Consider the following 16,927-nt stretch of genomic DNA (forward strand, 5'->3'; position numbering starts at 1 on the left):
AATTTAACATTAAATGTGAGCTCTGACTTGTTTAACCAAATTGAAGTCTCTGTCAGCTCTAGAACTTTGCAACTTCCTCAAAGGATGGATTAAAACTGTGTACCCTGAGGATGGTCTGCCATTCCAGGACCGAGGGGCAATTGCTTTGGACTTGAATGAAGTATGGCTGCAACATTATTGTTAGGAAATTAGTTGCAACAGTATATTTAAGGAGGCTAAGGATAAGGATTATATGAACTATAGAGAGGTTTTATTTCCTTCCTCTCATTGCTTAGAAATCTTTTAAATACTTAAGTCTTTGTCCAAAGGGATTTCCATTCATTTTTTTCAGTACACTGCTCCTTGATCAATAGCACCGCTTCAATGTTTCTCCTCCTCCATCTACCACAATACGTTGTATTTTTGAGTTTTATAAACTAACAGATGCTCACATTCAACTTAATGTACAAAGATGTGATACCTTTTAATATTCCCATCTTTTTATATGAACGGACGTATTTTCTCAAATTTTGGAGCCAGATTTAAATATATTTCTATCCTATGGTGATTTTCAGTGGGATGAAATCCCAATTATCTTAAGTACCTAGCTTCTTTGGTAATGATGCTGCCAATTTATGTCCTTTGCTCAGAATATTCCATGTTGAAGTATAGTTAATGAGGTCACGATTAGATGCAATTTATATTTTGAATTTTTTTAAACTTTTGTTACACGTATCGATTTTTCCAAATTTTCCCAGGCACAGAGGCCAAACTGTAAAAAAAAAAAAAAAAGTCAGGAAACTTTGACAATCAGACTGATAGAGCTGCGCTGTACTTCCGTGTGTTTTCATGTGGTGTCCTCTGTGGACAGAACTGGCTTTGGGAAAATGTCGAGGCAGAGTGTGCATAGGGAGCTAGAAGGGAGGCCCTGTGACCATCTACCTTTCACTTTTCGGAGAAAAACATTCCTAGTCTTCTACCTTTGCGACAGGGCTTTCTGGAAAGAAAGCTTGTTAGTTCAGAGTGATAGATTTCAAAGCCTCAGCACAGCCCTGTTGGTGTGTGTTGGAGAAGGGGATGGGCGGAGGAGGGGCTAGCGCTGGGCCCCAGGCTGCTGGGGGGGGGGGGGGGGCTGGGGGCAGAAGTCTTACCTGAGCAGAGCCTGCCTTTCATTCCAACTCCACTCCCTGCGGGTAGAGAGACCCAACCGCGCCGCTTGTTCCCAAAGCCTTGTGGAGTTTGGTAGCAACTGTCACTAGTAGTTCTGGCTTTGAATCATAGACCTAAAAGATCACAGCGGTGAGAATTTATTCACAATCATGTTCTTGCCGCTTAAGAAGCTTTTGGGTTTCCCCTCCCCCTCAGATGTATTCAAAGATATGCTAAAATTCTCGCTCTTTTTTTTTTTTTTGGCCAGTCCTGGGCCTTGGACTCAGGGCCTGAGCACTGTCCCTGGCTTCTTTTTGCTCAAGGCTAACACTCTGCCACTTAAGCCACAGCGCCACTTCTGGCCATTTTCTGTATATGTGATGCTGGGGAATCGAACCCAGGGCCTCATGTATATGAGGCAGGCACTCTTGCCACTAGGCCATATCCCCAGCCCAGACATTTGTGATCTTATCAAATGGCAAGAAATGGCTGAGGAGTGAACATGTATTCACTAAAAAAAAATCACTTAGAGTCTTTGGGGAATAAGATCATTGATTTTAGAAGCAATAGGCACCAAGCTGTGGGGCTCGTCAGCACTTGACGAAACTCTACCTATTCTTGAAGTGTGTTTGTAAACTCCCTTGGCGAGCACTGGCACAGCAGGTAAATTCTTGTAGGTGACACCACACACTTCTTTAACTTTTGTTCCTTTTAGTTTGGTTTTTATTTTTAAGCTCCCAAATCCTTTGGTTTTACCTATCCATAATTAACTTCTATTCATTGCCTGATGAATAATGAGAGAAAAATTTGCTTCCTAAAATATATTTACTATTATTTGAGGATAGACATAATTATTTCATCAAAAGTAAAAGAAGAACACATTCTATGGGGGGAAAATAGGAACAAGGAAAAGGAGCTGTCTCACCCCATTTTTAAAAAGTTATTTTTATTTCCTTTAAGTAGGTATGCAAAGGAAATGCCACTTAACAAGGAGGTTCATGGATACAGTGTATCTCGATCAATGTCACCCCTTCCCCAATTCTTTTTCTTCTTTGTTTTTCCAATGAAGATTACAGCCACATTTTCTGTTTCTAGGTGATATACTGCCTTGCCTTAGCTGTTTCCATGAAAACTTGTTTGGTACATATGCTATAGAAAACCATTGTGCCCTGCCTAAGTTTCTCTGTTACCTCCCCATTCAAGTAAATGCATTAAGAGACACTCAGTTAACTGAGTAAGGAAATTGGCTCATGATGTCTCAACAGCACCGCACAAGCATGTACTAAAAAAACTGTCTCATGTCCACTGTTAATCATGTTTCTCATGGTTGACTGCATATACATTAATTGACCCTTACAATGATAACTCTGCATTCACATTTGTTTTCTTGCTTTTAATGTACTCATGGCCAGCCATGTGGTTTTCTTGGAAGGAAAAATGAAAACGAAGAGGATTCATGTTTTATTTTACTTCCTAATCCTTTGTGAATATTGGTATGGATGCAGAACTGGTGATTCCATACAGTTCATAGAAAATTCCCTTTGCTTTTAACTCTACACGTCCTATCATCTGTGCCATGGGTCAAGTCACCATTAATGCAATGAACAGAGACAGTGGGAAACACTGCTGACAGGAGCTCTGTTTTCTCTGTGAAAATGCATGACTTAAAAAAAAAGCCCTGTGGTTATGCAACCCAGGACACACTTGTGCCAGATAAATAAATGCTTGTAATTCATTTTTATCACATTAGGTCTTGGTACAATGACAAAATGTCCTTAGGTAAGTTCTTTCAATTATCCCCTGATTTACAGTCACTTTGCTTGTTAAGGCTTGGTCCAGGAAAAGGCTGGCTCGAACTATTTAGTTCTTGTGTTGGTATTAGATTATGTCTACTGATTTCCGACTTTATAGACAGAGCCACTGTATCTCTAACCATCCAGTTAAGGGGGAAAAAAACGTGATTAGTTCCTAGTGTTTGTCATGTGAAACTGCAGAATTATTCCTCAGATGACAAGCCACATCGAAAATCAGTCTAATCTCTTAAGAGACAGATTCTGCTCCCTGCAAAGGTCTTCTTTAACCAGCATGTCAGGTCTATTTATATTTTGTGAACCATCATAAATCAGGCGTTATTTTATGTTTCTAAAAACAACAACCTTAGAGGATCTAACTTACCAAATGTCTATATTCACACTTCTACTGTCTTGCTGGCTGGGTTCTATAAATGGTCATAAAGCTCAGACACTTTTACAACACCATTTGGAGAATGGAAGGTTTGGGTATGTATTCCTTAATATTATCATATTTTTACAAGGTGTGCTGGGTCAGCTGACAGGGCTACCGAGCACAGAAAGATAGTTTTGTGTTCACTTTAGTGACAAAAAGAGTACTTCTCCATATAAGATATAAGAGCGTTTCAGAGCAGTAAGAGAAACACCTGCAGAACAGCAGTCAGGCTTGTGGCTATTGTGCCCTTCATTATAAATCGATGGCTGTTTTCTTGATTCTTACAATACGCTGCATCTTATATAATGCACTATATTCCACTAAAAATCATTTTCTGGGAGGCTTCAAAGACAAGGCACTGTGCCAAGTCCTGAGGGAGGCTGAGATTGGAGATAAGAAGCCTTTGATGCAACATCTGATGTTTGTTCTTTACAAGCTTGGTGTCAAGTATTCCTCCCCATAATTCTACCAGATTATAATGTAAAGAGCAACCAGCCTGATTGAGTGCTATCTTGTTTGCCATATGGCATTCTAAATAATTTACAGTGATTAATTACCTCAATTCGCACGGTTTCTTGATGAGCCATTGCTCTATTCTCAGCCCTCTTTTGCAGGTAAGAAAATGTAGACATGAGTTGATAATGAGCCTAAGACTTCAGTTTGGGAATCTTGTGCCCAGAGCGTGTGCTCACATACTAGCTTTACTCAAGAGGTGAAGGTCTCCGAATCCCCGAAGCTGACTTTCCTTAAGACCTGTGCTGAGTCAGGATCTAAGAGAGTTGTCCGATTGTCAAGCTCCTGTATTTAAACACTGGACTATACCCCCTTGCCCACTTCTTGAGTTCTTCTTCCAGAAATTTCCAGCGACAGTACAGAAATCATAGTAGCTGGACACTGGTAGCTCATGCCTGTGATCCTATCTATTCAGAAGGTGAGAACTGAGGGTTGAACTTCCAAGTCAGCCTGGACAGAAGAGTCCATGAAACTCTTGTCTCCAGTTACCCACTAAGAAAGCCAGAAGTGAAGGTGTGGCTCAAATGAGAGTGCACTAGCCTGTGTAAAAAGGCTAAGCAATAGTGTGAGGCCCTGAATTTTAAGTCTCAGTACCAGCACAAAACAAAAACAACAAGCAAACAACAAACATAAAGACCATAGTAATGGCAGGCAAACTGTGGTAAGGGAGAAACAGGTGCTTAGCCAAAGGTGACGAAATTACCGAACAAGTAGACATTATAATGCGCTTATGGCTTGCACCCAAATCAGCAATCTTAGAAAATGCATTGAGACCAGGTCTTGAAGAATGAAGGCAGCCCCATTTCAGATGGAGCCCCCGAGAGGACTCAGGAAAGGGGGGCAGAAAACTACAAACAACATAAAACCCAAGAGCTCATTTGCCAAGGTGATTCACTTAATGCTCGTTTTCATTTCTCTCTTATTGCTTAGCATTCCATTCCAAAATAAATTAAAGCTCTTGACATCGTCTTGCAGAATTTTACAATTACCTTATGTATATGAGGAATTTGGTTTAAAGTTCTAAATGAAGTCTTTAAACATCTTTCTGCTCATGCCTTCTGCTCATAACTTATATTTAGATATGAAAAAATGGGTTTTCACTGGTGTTAGGGTTGTGCTGGATGAAACTGGCGGAAGTTCAGGCCATTCGAAGCTGGACATAAAGGACTGTGTAGGTACCATGCCTCTTGCTCTAGCTTGTGTACTTTTTATATGGAAGAATCTCCCTAGTGAGTCTTTCTTTAAGCAATCTTCTTCTGATCTCAGTTTTGACAGCAACACGTCCCTAGCTGCCCAACTGAATGAATATTTCTCAGAGCAACCATTTGCTAAGAAGACAACACCAAAAATTGAAATAACTCTTAAAAGTGGATTCATATTTTAGGTTGAAGTGGAGTGTGATTGGGAAAGGCTATTTGCTTAGGTCCTAAGAGTTCAGGCCATGATACTAACATGCCAACATGTGAATCTTATCTTCGTGACTCCTTGTCAATATGGCCTTAGAAAAGACACCAATGCCTCAGGACCTCATCTGCAGAATGAGACATGTACACTCTCCACCTTCAAGGTCATGTGAGGATCAAATGAGCTCCTATTAAGCACTTACTCTGGTGTGAAATGTATGATAAGTGATTGTTGTTGATTATTATGAACATTACCTTAGGTAAATCACTTGATCACCCTCAATGGATCCTTCATAGAGCAAGGAATCTTGGTCCTGAACTTTCTCTGCTTCATGATTGCCACATACTGAATTCCTCCTAAATATCAGGTGTGAGGCTGCACATATTTTACAATTTCTCCCCATCCTCACTATTTACCTCACATAGAAGAGTTCAGCTCTTTATACAAGGGCATAACACAAGGGTGTGGAGGGAATCTAGATTGTTTTTTTAACTCCAAAGGCCAACATCTTCGTAGTTGAGTATTAAAAGTACAGAAAATGGGAAAAGGAAGAGCAATAAAAGGTTATCTAATATGTGCATAATGGTGTTTGTACTGCTGAAACAGAGATTTCATTGCAAGAAGAGAAACTGAACCAATTAGACTATGTCCCCAGGTCTGTCGTGTGGTAGTTCTTCCTGGCAACCAGAGATTTAATGTGTTCTGCATCCGGATCATAGATTTTACTCACTGACACCCATCTCAATGCTGGCTGGCAGTGTCCGTGTTGCAACACTGTAAGTGATATTATAAGTGATATTATACTATATTACACGTGTGAAGTGTGGGAAACTGAGCTCTGCTTTCTGCTTCCACCTACCACAACTGTGTCACTTACACTGAGCTGTAGTCCCATCAACCATACACATACTCTTCCTGTCATTTTGCTTTCTGAGTTGCCTATCCTAGGGACATTTAATTGCATTGTCTTTGTTTAGATGTAACCCCATCCTGGGCTTCAGCTGATTGCGCCTTCTTGGATAGACACATTATTTGTGAGAGCTTTAATTTCTTCAGTTCCCCAGTGCAAACCCTTCAGTGCCTTCCACTGGCTTAGGGTCGTATGAAAATGCCGCGTCATACGGTCTTCCAGAACCCATCAATCCTTCCCTGTCTTTCACTAATGTGGCCCACGCTGCCCCAACTTCCTGTTTCCCAAGGAGGGAAAACTGGCCACGTTTGTGGCTCCTTTAGGGAGCAGCTTGAATGTCAGCTCATCACAGAAGCTTCCCCTCCCCCCCCCAATATTCTCCACTGTGTCACTGTGTCCAGCCTCCCTGCCCCCTCTCTCCTGGTCTTCCCTGTCTCTCTGTCTCTCTGTCTTGGGGGCCCTGGCTTTGCGATCCTGGGGCTCTAACAGCCTTGCCTCCAGCCTTCTGCGTTTCCATTCTTTTTTGAAGATGGTCTTGCATTTGTGCTTCAGCTGGCCTGGGCTGAAAATCTTCTTCAGTTTCTGCTCCTCCCATAACTGGGATGATGGGTGCTCTGCCATCTGCAGCTCTTCATTGATTGAGAATGAGGTTCACACATGTTTTGTCCAGGCTGGCTTTGAACCGCGATCCTCTCCGTCTCTCGAGCGCCAGGATAACACGTCTGAGCCAACACACCCCGCACTCTCGTAATTTTTTGACTTTTCTCCATAGCTGCAAGGACTCTAAGGACATTTGCACAGCAGTGAAACTGAGAATCAAGCCAGACCCGATTTTGATATTCAGTGTGTGACCCAGTGGCTCGATGCTTACGTGAATTCCTATGCTTCAGCTCATAGGTTTTTGTTTTGTTTCTTAACACGACGAATCAATATATTTGTAGATGCTCTGGGAAATGTTTGGTAATTGTTGATAACACATTCTGAATTTTAAATTCTGAGTGAGAAAACAATTTAACTACGGATATTTCATTGTTCACAAGTTCTATGTAGGACGCGTAGAGTCTGGCTTTCCAGTTCTACTAGAGCACCCTGACCTGGATGAATTAGTGAAGGCTGAGCTGATCAAGGTTGCTTCTAAACCTTGACTATGCCTGCCGCTGAAGTATAGATTCACCGGCGTCAAACTCGATGCCTCAGATTCTCCAGGAAGTCACTTCGAGTTTGCTTCGTGATGGCAGCCCCAGGTGCCATGCCTTCTCTCCTGGAGATGTCCTTAAGACTCAGCACATTGCAACAGCAACAAGGAAAAGAAGACAACTGAAATAATAGAAGTGGACCAGTCAGAAAATTCGAGCTTGCATTTCAGCACATCACAGTGAGGAAGACAGCACTGAGCAGTTTGAGAGCAGTAGCCCGGATGATGGTTTTTAGAGCCTTTGGATCTTGATTTTTGCCCCTGGCTGCCTACGAGAGCCTAAAACACTTTTCCTTACTGCATTGCTTTGCAGATTAAATTCACCAGCTCACCTAGAGCACTAAGATGGAACTAGGTGTAGAAGAAATCACTTCATAGTATTATTCTAATTATTATTTTGTGTTAATCCCTCCCTCTGTCTGACACTGATTCCTTATCTGTGAATTATGGATAATAGCTCCCACTTCACAAGCTGTTTGAGCTAAACCCAAAAAGTGAGTACATTATTAATACAGTATTAGGAATTGAATGAAATTTTTTCCACATAAATGTTATTGAGCTTTTACAAGGTCTCAGTGAGAATAAATATAATTATTTCCACTTCCAAATAAGGATTCTGAAACATTATAAAATCCAAAGTCTCATAGTCAGGACTGGCTATTTAAAGAGAGAGCAACTTGAGAATTGCCAAGGAGACCCTTAAACATAAGATCCCTTTCATTCTCATCTCTCCTGTCCCCTAGCTGTCTTAAAATAGCCAAGAGGGCTCTTCTATTTATTTTATTACTTGTTCTGTTAAAAAGTTGTTATTTTATTTTATTTTCCAAAGCAACAAATCAGGTTATGAGCAAATGCATGTTGGTCAGGGTACTTCTCTTTTGGTCTGAAATTTCTCACATACCTGGACTCCTGAACATTCTAATTCTGGATATACCCACGTACAAATAGCTCAGATATACTGACACACACACACACACACACACACACACACACACATACACATATATATTCTCCGAGGAGAAGAGATCCCAAATGTTTTATAAAATATGCTCTTTATTTTTCTCTCTCACTTTAAGTTGTCTGATCTTGTCTGACAGTGAATTACAGAATTACCAGTGTCAGTTTTGGTGCCTTAAATTCTTCAAAGAGAAACTTGTGAAACTGTTTCCATAGACTTGTGTAGTAGTAGGTTTTGCTCCAAACAGTTAAGACACTTATGCCCTGCAACTAGCCCACATTTGCTTTCTCACCTTCTTCCTCCTCCTCTCTCACCCCTGCCCCCTCTTTCCTTTCCTCTTCCTCCTCCCCATCCCTCTTATTTTTTGTCCTGGGCCACTAGTCATCGCTAGCATTAGCTTATCTGTCTAACCCTTGTTTTATTTCCTGTGAGTCAACATCTCAGACCCGGCCATTGACAGTCTCAAATCTCCATTCTTCAACACGAATAGGGAGATTTTCTTTGGCCTGCACAAGAGCAGATGTATGTGTGAAGACTCAAACAAAATACAAAGTTTAGCTTCAAGCTTTTCGGAACCTGCCCTCTCCCAATGTTCTCAGAGAACAGAACGACAAACTAATTATCCCCCTGGCACTACTATTTTCGGTGCCTTTCTTTTCCCGTATTTCCCAATCTGTCTTTTTTATGTGCTTGTCGATGCTTTACTTGTAGAATTCTTGGCACTGGACAGACAAGTTCATAACAATCCTTGCGCTTACACCTAAATCAAACCCAGTGCATTCACAGGAAAAAGAAATACTGGAATCATCCTTTACCTTAATTTAATGAAATACCACCGCCTAAAGTTTCACCTCTACACAAACTAGGTACAACTCCGTCCTTCTAAACATTTTGGCTTGAGGTCCCATGTGTGAAAATGGCTGTCTCCCGAATTTGGTGACCCAGGCCTGAGAGTCCCGGTGCTGTGTGAAATCCTCAGCTCTGGCTTCCCTTTCCCAGCAGGCTCACCCCTTCGGGCCTCGCCTTCCCTCCGGAGAGTGTCACCCCTCAAGGCACTGTTCCAGACCATTTCCAGACACCTCCCAGATATTATTGCATGGCCTCCATTGGAATCCTCACCCACCCACCTGAAGTGACAGGGCCCCCAAATGTCCAGTGGGGCTGGAACGGTGTGGTGTCTGCCCACCAGCTGCATTGATCTTTTTGTTCAGATCAGGAAGGGCTGCATCCACTAATAGCCTTTTGCTTGTTGCCCACAAGGAGTTTATTTGCTCCCAGCCAGTGACAGCTCTTTTGAACAAAGAAAAGAAAAGAAAAAACAGGTGCTCTCATGACTCCTGGGAAGAGGAATAAAAGGCATATTAAAGAATATTCCCAGCTGGGCTCCAGTGGCTCTTGGCCTATAATCCTAGCTACTCAGGAGGTTGAGATCTGAGGATTGTAGTTCGAAGCCAACCTGGGCAGGAAAGCCATGCGACTCTGATCTCCAGTTAGTCACAGAAAAACTGGAAGTGGCGCTGTAGTTTAAAATGGTAGAATGGTAGACTTGAGCAAAAGGAACCCAGGAACAGTGCCCAGGCCTAGAGTTCAAGACCCCCAGGACTGTATATATGTGTTTGTGTGTGTGTGTGTGTGTGTGTGTGTGTGTGTCTCCTGTGTGTTTCTTCCTTCTTCCATCCTCTCTCCAGCTCTCCACATTTCCATTAAGTGTTTCGAGATGTTCCCTTTCGTTCCCACTTCCCCCCTTAGAATAACATTTTCTCCCTCTCTGAAGAAGCACATATGTTCTTGCTGAAAAGAACAGCAGAGAGCTGCAAGCACTTGCTTCTAAAGTGGAACGTGGGTTTGGAGCATGCACAGAAAGAGACGCGTCTGCTCACCAGCAGGCGATGGGAGGCAGGGCCAGGGTGGGAGTCGGTGGCCGAACCCAAGAGACCAGGCGCAGGCATTTGGGATTCAATTGCCTGAAGATGGAATTGTAGCCACCTCGGTAATTTCATGAAAGTAAGACGAGATGGGATTTTCGGAGGATTGGCAGGAGTGAAGCTGAGGGAGCAGGGGAAGAGCAGGAGGATGGGAGTCTTCTGGTACTGACAACAGTGATTTAAAGGAAATTTGTTCTTTTCATATGCAAATCGGCTGTCTGCAGTGCAGCTGGCTTCTAGCTGCTCCCAGTCCGGGCAATCTGGAACCTTCCTCAGAGCCTCCTTATTGCGGGCCTAGGCCCCTTCCCTCCACATCCGCCAGTGATACTGAAATTGAGCCTGGGTGTCAGGTGCCAAGTGGATTTCTTAGCATCTATAATCTTCCCGACTCAAGAGATGAATGCTGTCACCTCAGTCATTTTTTCTCTTCCTTTAAAAATGACTGGTATGTTTCCATTTAATATGCATAGAGACACACATAAAAATTTGCTAGTGTATTTTTTTTCATTGTTCTGGGATGGGACAAAGTAATACCTGTGATTTCAGGGTGGATTTTCCTACCAACCGAGCCTTTCCCATCCAGGAAATCTGTTTAGTTTTTATAAGTGAATCAATTGTAATGGAATTTAGGGGCACCGGGGCTCCGATTTCAATATAGCAAGAATTCCAGGGCCATATTTCTATAAGAAAAGTGTCTTCGAGGCGCTCTGGTAAATTATGACCCGTACTCCTCAAGAACCCTGTCATCCGTTTCCTCCTCCCAGTGGTATTAAATTCATCCTTTCTTCAAGTTTTATTTGGATTCTATTATCCATGTATGGGGTGTCTTAAAGTCTCCTTACAAAGCTAACTCACCGTCGAATCGCCAGAGGTCCAGATGGAATAGAATGATGCTATTGAAAAAAAAAATTAACTCAAACTCTAGATACTGAGCTCTTGGTAAAATGAGAAGATGGTTTCATCCTTGAGCTAGCCACCATAATCTATATGCATTGACTATGCTGCATAGTTGAGAAATTAATTTCCTGACTCTACCCCCTCCCCCATGCACATACTTGGTGTGGTTCATGTATCATCTTAAGGTTGATTGCGTATGATATTCACACTTTGTGGCTGCAAATGAGCAAGTGTATTATTTCAATGTCCCCAAGGACTTGGTGCATTAGGATGTTCGTAGTCATTTGTTCATCCAGTGTGCATGTGTGTATGCATGTGTTTGTACATGTATGTGTTGGTCCTGGGGCTGAATGCATTGCCTGATCACTGTCCCTTGGCAGTTTCCCTCACTACTTGAGCCATAGCTCCACTTCTTGCTGTTTACTAGTTCACTGGAGACATTAGACTTGCCTGACAGGGCTTTGACCCGTGATCCTCACATCTCGGTCTTCTGAGTATCTAGGAGGATAGGCATGAACCACCCCTGCCTGAAGATTTCTTACTTTTTGCCCTTAAACACAGAATTATTGCTTTCCCCACAACCATCTAGGAACCTAAAATGACTACTGTGGTCACATATTATGGAAGTTTTATCCTTTTAGAAAGAAAGGTCCTGAGTTTGAATTGGGGGCATTATTTATTTTTTTCATTCAGTGCCTGTAAATATAATGGAAAAGTGGAAATAAGGAAAGATTGCGAGCGTTCAAATACATTGTTTCCTGGGCTGGGGATATGGCCTAGTGGCAAGAGTGCCTGCCTCATATACATGAGGCCCTGGGTTCGATTCCCCAGCACCACATATACAGAAAATGGCCAGAAGGGGCGCTGTGGCTCAAGTGGCAGAGTGCTAGCCTTGAGCAAAGAGAAGCCAGGGACAGTGCTCAGGCCCTGAGTCCAAGCCCCAGGACTGGCCAAAAAAAAACAAAAAAACAAAAAAACATCAAATACATTGTTTCCTGCCTCATCTACACATACTGGCACTTTGTCAACAATCATAGCTTATGCTGGCAGCTATGCAAGGTGCCACACTCTTTAGGGAAATGTGCATTTATGAACATATTTGGCACAATGTTTAAGGGAAAAATAATACACTATTGTTGCATTTCTGTGAAGACTTCAATGCGGTTGGTCAACTAAGGGGAGAAGCTGTAGATTTTTTTTTTTTGCACTGGGGATTGACTCCAGGAGGTTGTGCTTGCTAGGCAAGCACTTTCCCACTGAGCTATAGACCAGCCCTAGCTGTAGCTTGTTAGGTGCAATGTGTCCTTGTCCCTTAGAGCCCAGGTCTTGTAAATAAAGGAGTGATGACTTTCAGGACTGTCATGTTACAGAATGATGTGAGAAGAACATGTGTTAGAGGAGAAATTTGAGAAAACAAATAGGAATAATAGCAAGTGAGAAAAAGTACAGTGAGCAGGGTAGGCAACTGAGCAGAATCTGAAAGAACCATGGCTGGCAAGACCTTGGATATATTCACTGAAGGAAAGACTCAAAGGCTGCAGAAAATTCAGGATGGTAGAAGGATGCTCATAAATTGGTTAGTACAATCTAGAACCACATTCCTAACCTTAAGCAAATCACCAAACCTGAGTGGAGTATGCTCTGCTTGCTTATGGACCTAGCATTGTGTGATGTCACTGTGAAGTAAGAACACTGTAGGTTTATGACACACTACTGAATTATCATGTCATAAACTCCCCTGGACGGTATGCGGCATAATTTTGTAAATCTCCTCAGGGGATCCGAACTGTGGATGGCACCTCAGGCAGCAGGAAATTCCTGTCTTCTTGAAATTCCAAAGGGACGGAAGAATAGACAAACAAAAAGGCAGAGAAAACTAAAAATGGGAAAGAATTCTATACTAGCAAAGTCATCAGGGAAAGGAGCTATTAGGCTCTTAAGCGTTGCATTTTTTTCATGTGTCATGTGGATTGATTTAATCTAAATGTAATCACTGGTTTGAAACAGTCACTGTGAAGCCAAATAGTGGAGTCAAATATTGACTGGAAAAATATTGACTTATTGATTGATTAGTAGACTCCAGCTTTTTGGAGGACTGCAAAGAGAAAGTGTGTGTGTGTGTGTGTGTGTGTGTGTGTGTGTGTGTGTGTGACAGTTTTTAGAAACTTGATCCAATGTTAAGGATCTGAGAAGTGAATTTAAAGAAATGTACTTAGGGGGCAAACATGTTCCCTGAACCTCGGTTAATTCTGTCCTGGTGGTGGCGGGGTGGGGGGGGGGTGGGGAAGATGAAGGTCGCGTGGAGGGCACAAAGCTGGTGGTCATTTCTGGAAAGCCCTGTGTGGGAGGCCACGCTCCTGTTCTGGGGCACTCTGTCCTTTGGCATTTCAGTCTCCCATTCCCAGTGAAGCGGAAAAGGAAAACTCACACCCGAATCAGAATTGGCCACCACTATGCTCCCCTGTGACCAAGGACCAGGCTTTCGTCCTCCTCCTTTATCCTGTACCACATTTTTTTTTTTTTGGCCAGTCCTGGGCCTTGGACTCAGGGCCTGAGCACTGTCCCTGGCTTCTTCCCGCTCAAGGCTAGCACTCTGCCACTTGAGCCACAGCGCCGCTTCTGGCCGTTTTCTGTATATGTGGTGCTGGGGAATCGAATCTAGGGCCTCGTGTATCCGAGGCAGGCACTCTTGCCACTAGGCCATATCCCCAGCCCCTCTGTACCACATTTAATGAGAGGAAGACACTGATCATCTGTGAGCTCCTTCAAGAAACAGCAGCAGAACTTACACTCAGTCATGTCATGAGACTCATTGATACCCAAACCAGAAAGTGATCATAAAAAACAATATCCATGGGCTGGGGATATAGCCTAGTGGCAAGAGTGCCTGCCTCGGATACACGAGGCCCTAGGTTCGATTCCCCAGCACCACATATACAGAAAACGGCCAGAAGCGGCGCTGTGGCTCAAGTGGCAGAGTGCTAGCCTTGAGCGGGAAGAAGCCAGGGACAGTGCTCAGGCCCTGAGTCCAAGGCCCAGGACTGGCCAAAAAAAACCAAAAACCAAAAAACAAAAAAACAATATCCATGAGCTACAGGTATCTCATGACTAAAGATGAAAACAATCTTCAATTAAAAACAATACCCGACTCCATCTTTCAATGTATAAACACAGATGCAACAACCTAATGAGATTTTGTTAAGTATGTACGCTGGGTAGAAAATGATCATAAATGGATTTTAAAAGGGATTTCATTTTGAGATATATATATATACTTATCAAATTCATTCCCTCTCTATTACTCTTTATTACATCTTTTAAAAAAGGTATTGTGACAATGATGACATATTCAAAGACTTCTTATATGCCTAGTATTCTTATATCTCTTTCTTATATGTACTATTCTTATATAGGTTTTATAGAGTCTGTTCGTTTAATTCCAGAGGCTCAAAGAGGTATTGAATAATTTTAAAAAGGCCATAGAGCTCCTAGGACTGACTCCGGAATCAAGTACAATTTTATCTTAAGTAAAAGTTGAGCACATTTCTTGGGCTGGATGCAGCCACATTTCCCTGTCATTCTGTTATTGTTATTCTCCAAAGCAAGAGGATCATAATCTAACGCCTGTCAGGGCCAAATCTCAGCATCTCAACTGTATAAGAGACTCAAGCTAGGGTAGTAACGTGATCCTTATTACAAACAGACCAGCATCAAACAAAACCCAGCCAATGCTGGGTGGTGCCGCCTCTAGGCCTACATTTCCTTTGGTTCCTTTCAGTCAAGAATTGTAAAGATGCAAAGCTTCTTCGCAAAGCTCTTCATCCTCCTCCCCAGATGGTTTGTTCTGGGGAAGAGATAACATGTTTTGTCAGATGTCACTTACATAAAAGGGCAGGAAGCGAGATCAGTGCAGGTAAGGGAAGAAAAATGACCAAGATCTGTAGAAAAATATGATCTTACAGTGAAGGGTAATTTCTTATAGCCAGCTTAGGTCTCAGGCTGCCCTGGGTCTCGGGCCTTGGTTCTCCTGAACTGTTTATGCAGACATTTCGTAGGTTTGCAACTCTTGTAATTGAGTGAGTGGTCCAAAGCCACCTGAAGTAGTAGTAGCATTCTATTTCAAATCAATTGTCGATGCTATTGAGCTCACCGATAGGCATCCAACGGGCACTGGGAATCCCACCCGAGGTTGGCTGGAATGACAGAAAGGACCTATGAAGCCGACAGACTCGACGTGATTCAGAAAGGCTGGCCGAGTGGAGCACAATCTGATATTTCATTTAAAAACTCACATCAACAGTATTTTGAGGAAGAAGGAGATTTTATTTTTTAAACTTTATTTCTGGTACCAGTACTGCAGCTTGATTTCCGGCCCTTGTCTTTTTTCTCTCAAGACTGAAGCTCTACCACTTGAGCTGCAGCTCTGCTTCTGTCTTCTTGTTAGCAAATTGGAGATAAGAGTCTCTTGGATTTGCTTAGCTGGGCTGGCTTCAAACCATGATCCTATAAACAGGATGGAATTATACATACTGAAACTGTTACTAGCAAACCTATTTCTTCATGGAAAAGTTGATTCATAAAAAGCCGAGTTTCTTCATTTGCCCACCTTGTTGGAGGAAGCGATCGAGTGTAAACTCATTATGGACTCAATGTGGCCATACTAGAATCCCAGGGACCCCAGGTTCATGTCTCAGAAACTCTGTGATCTACCTACAGTTCTCTCCCATGAAATGCTGCTGCTTTAGCAGGAGGAAAGAGTGAATGCTGTTGGCTATTAGGAAGAAAAGAGAATAGTGCAGCCCCCAATATAATTTTTATTATGACTTTCATTTTCTCTTTGTGCCTGTAGTGAGACTTGAACTCAGGGTCGCAAGTTCTCACTTGGCTTTGTCACACAAAGCCAATGCTTTACCGCTTGATCCACACCTCCACGCCTCCATTTCCAGCTTTTAGTTTTTTTGTTAATTAGAAATTTAACTTGCACAGACTTTTCTGCCTGGCCTGACTTTGAACTGCTATCCTAAAATCTCAGCCTCCTGAGTAGCTAGGATCACAGACTGAGCCTCTGGTGCCTGGCTAATTACTACTGAGGTTTTGTGTGACTGCTTTGAGGCACTGGATATAATGAAAGGCAAATGACCATGATTACTCTTTCCTTGTTCAGTATTGGGGTATCTGAACCTCTGCATAAAACATGTCAATTTAGTAGAGATTCTCTCTGTTCTTATGAGGTGTGAGGCTGAGAATTTTCTCCGATGAAATGGAGCCATGGCTGCTCACTTCTGGGAACTAACCACAGACCACAATCCAGCCCCATAAGAACTCAGAACAGAAGTGAGTTATTCTGAGCCCAGTGTCAGGAGCTCACATTGAAGGTGGAACAGCCCAGCCCAAGCTTGGGAATCCTAAAACCAACACATACCATCCTCAGTCAATGTGCCTGGTGTGCAGAAAACTGGGGAGTGAGAAATTAAACACATTCAAAGGGCAACAAAAGGAAATGATCAAAATAGCTACCAAAGAACAGTGCAGTCTAAAGCGAGCTTTTCCTTTCCTTTCTGTGATATGTTGATGTTCTTGAGACCTCACTTCAGTAGTTTTTAAAGGAGCAGCTCCCTTGGGGTGAACAAGAAAGTTCAGTGACAGTGGCTTCCAAACATGGCGGGCCAGCATGCCAAGGACGAAATGGAGCTAGTAGGTGTTGATGTCAGCAAGCTTCCAGAATGGCCTCGTCATGTAAATATGGTACAATATAGTACGTAGTGTTTCTG

General features: G+C 42.6%; 1 protein-coding gene across 7 annotated transcripts in view; it reads left to right on the forward strand.

The window, feature by feature from the left end:
• Inpp4b (inositol polyphosphate-4-phosphatase type II B) overlaps nt 1-16,927 on the forward strand; it is a 305,059-nt gene that overhangs the window by 72,775 nt on the left and 215,357 nt on the right. The window lies entirely within an intron of this gene.

The sequence above is a fragment of the Perognathus longimembris genome, chromosome 24, assembly GCF_023159225.1.
Source record: "Perognathus longimembris pacificus isolate PPM17 chromosome 24, ASM2315922v1, whole genome shotgun sequence".
NCBI lineage: Eukaryota > Metazoa > Chordata > Mammalia > Rodentia > Heteromyidae > Perognathus > Perognathus longimembris.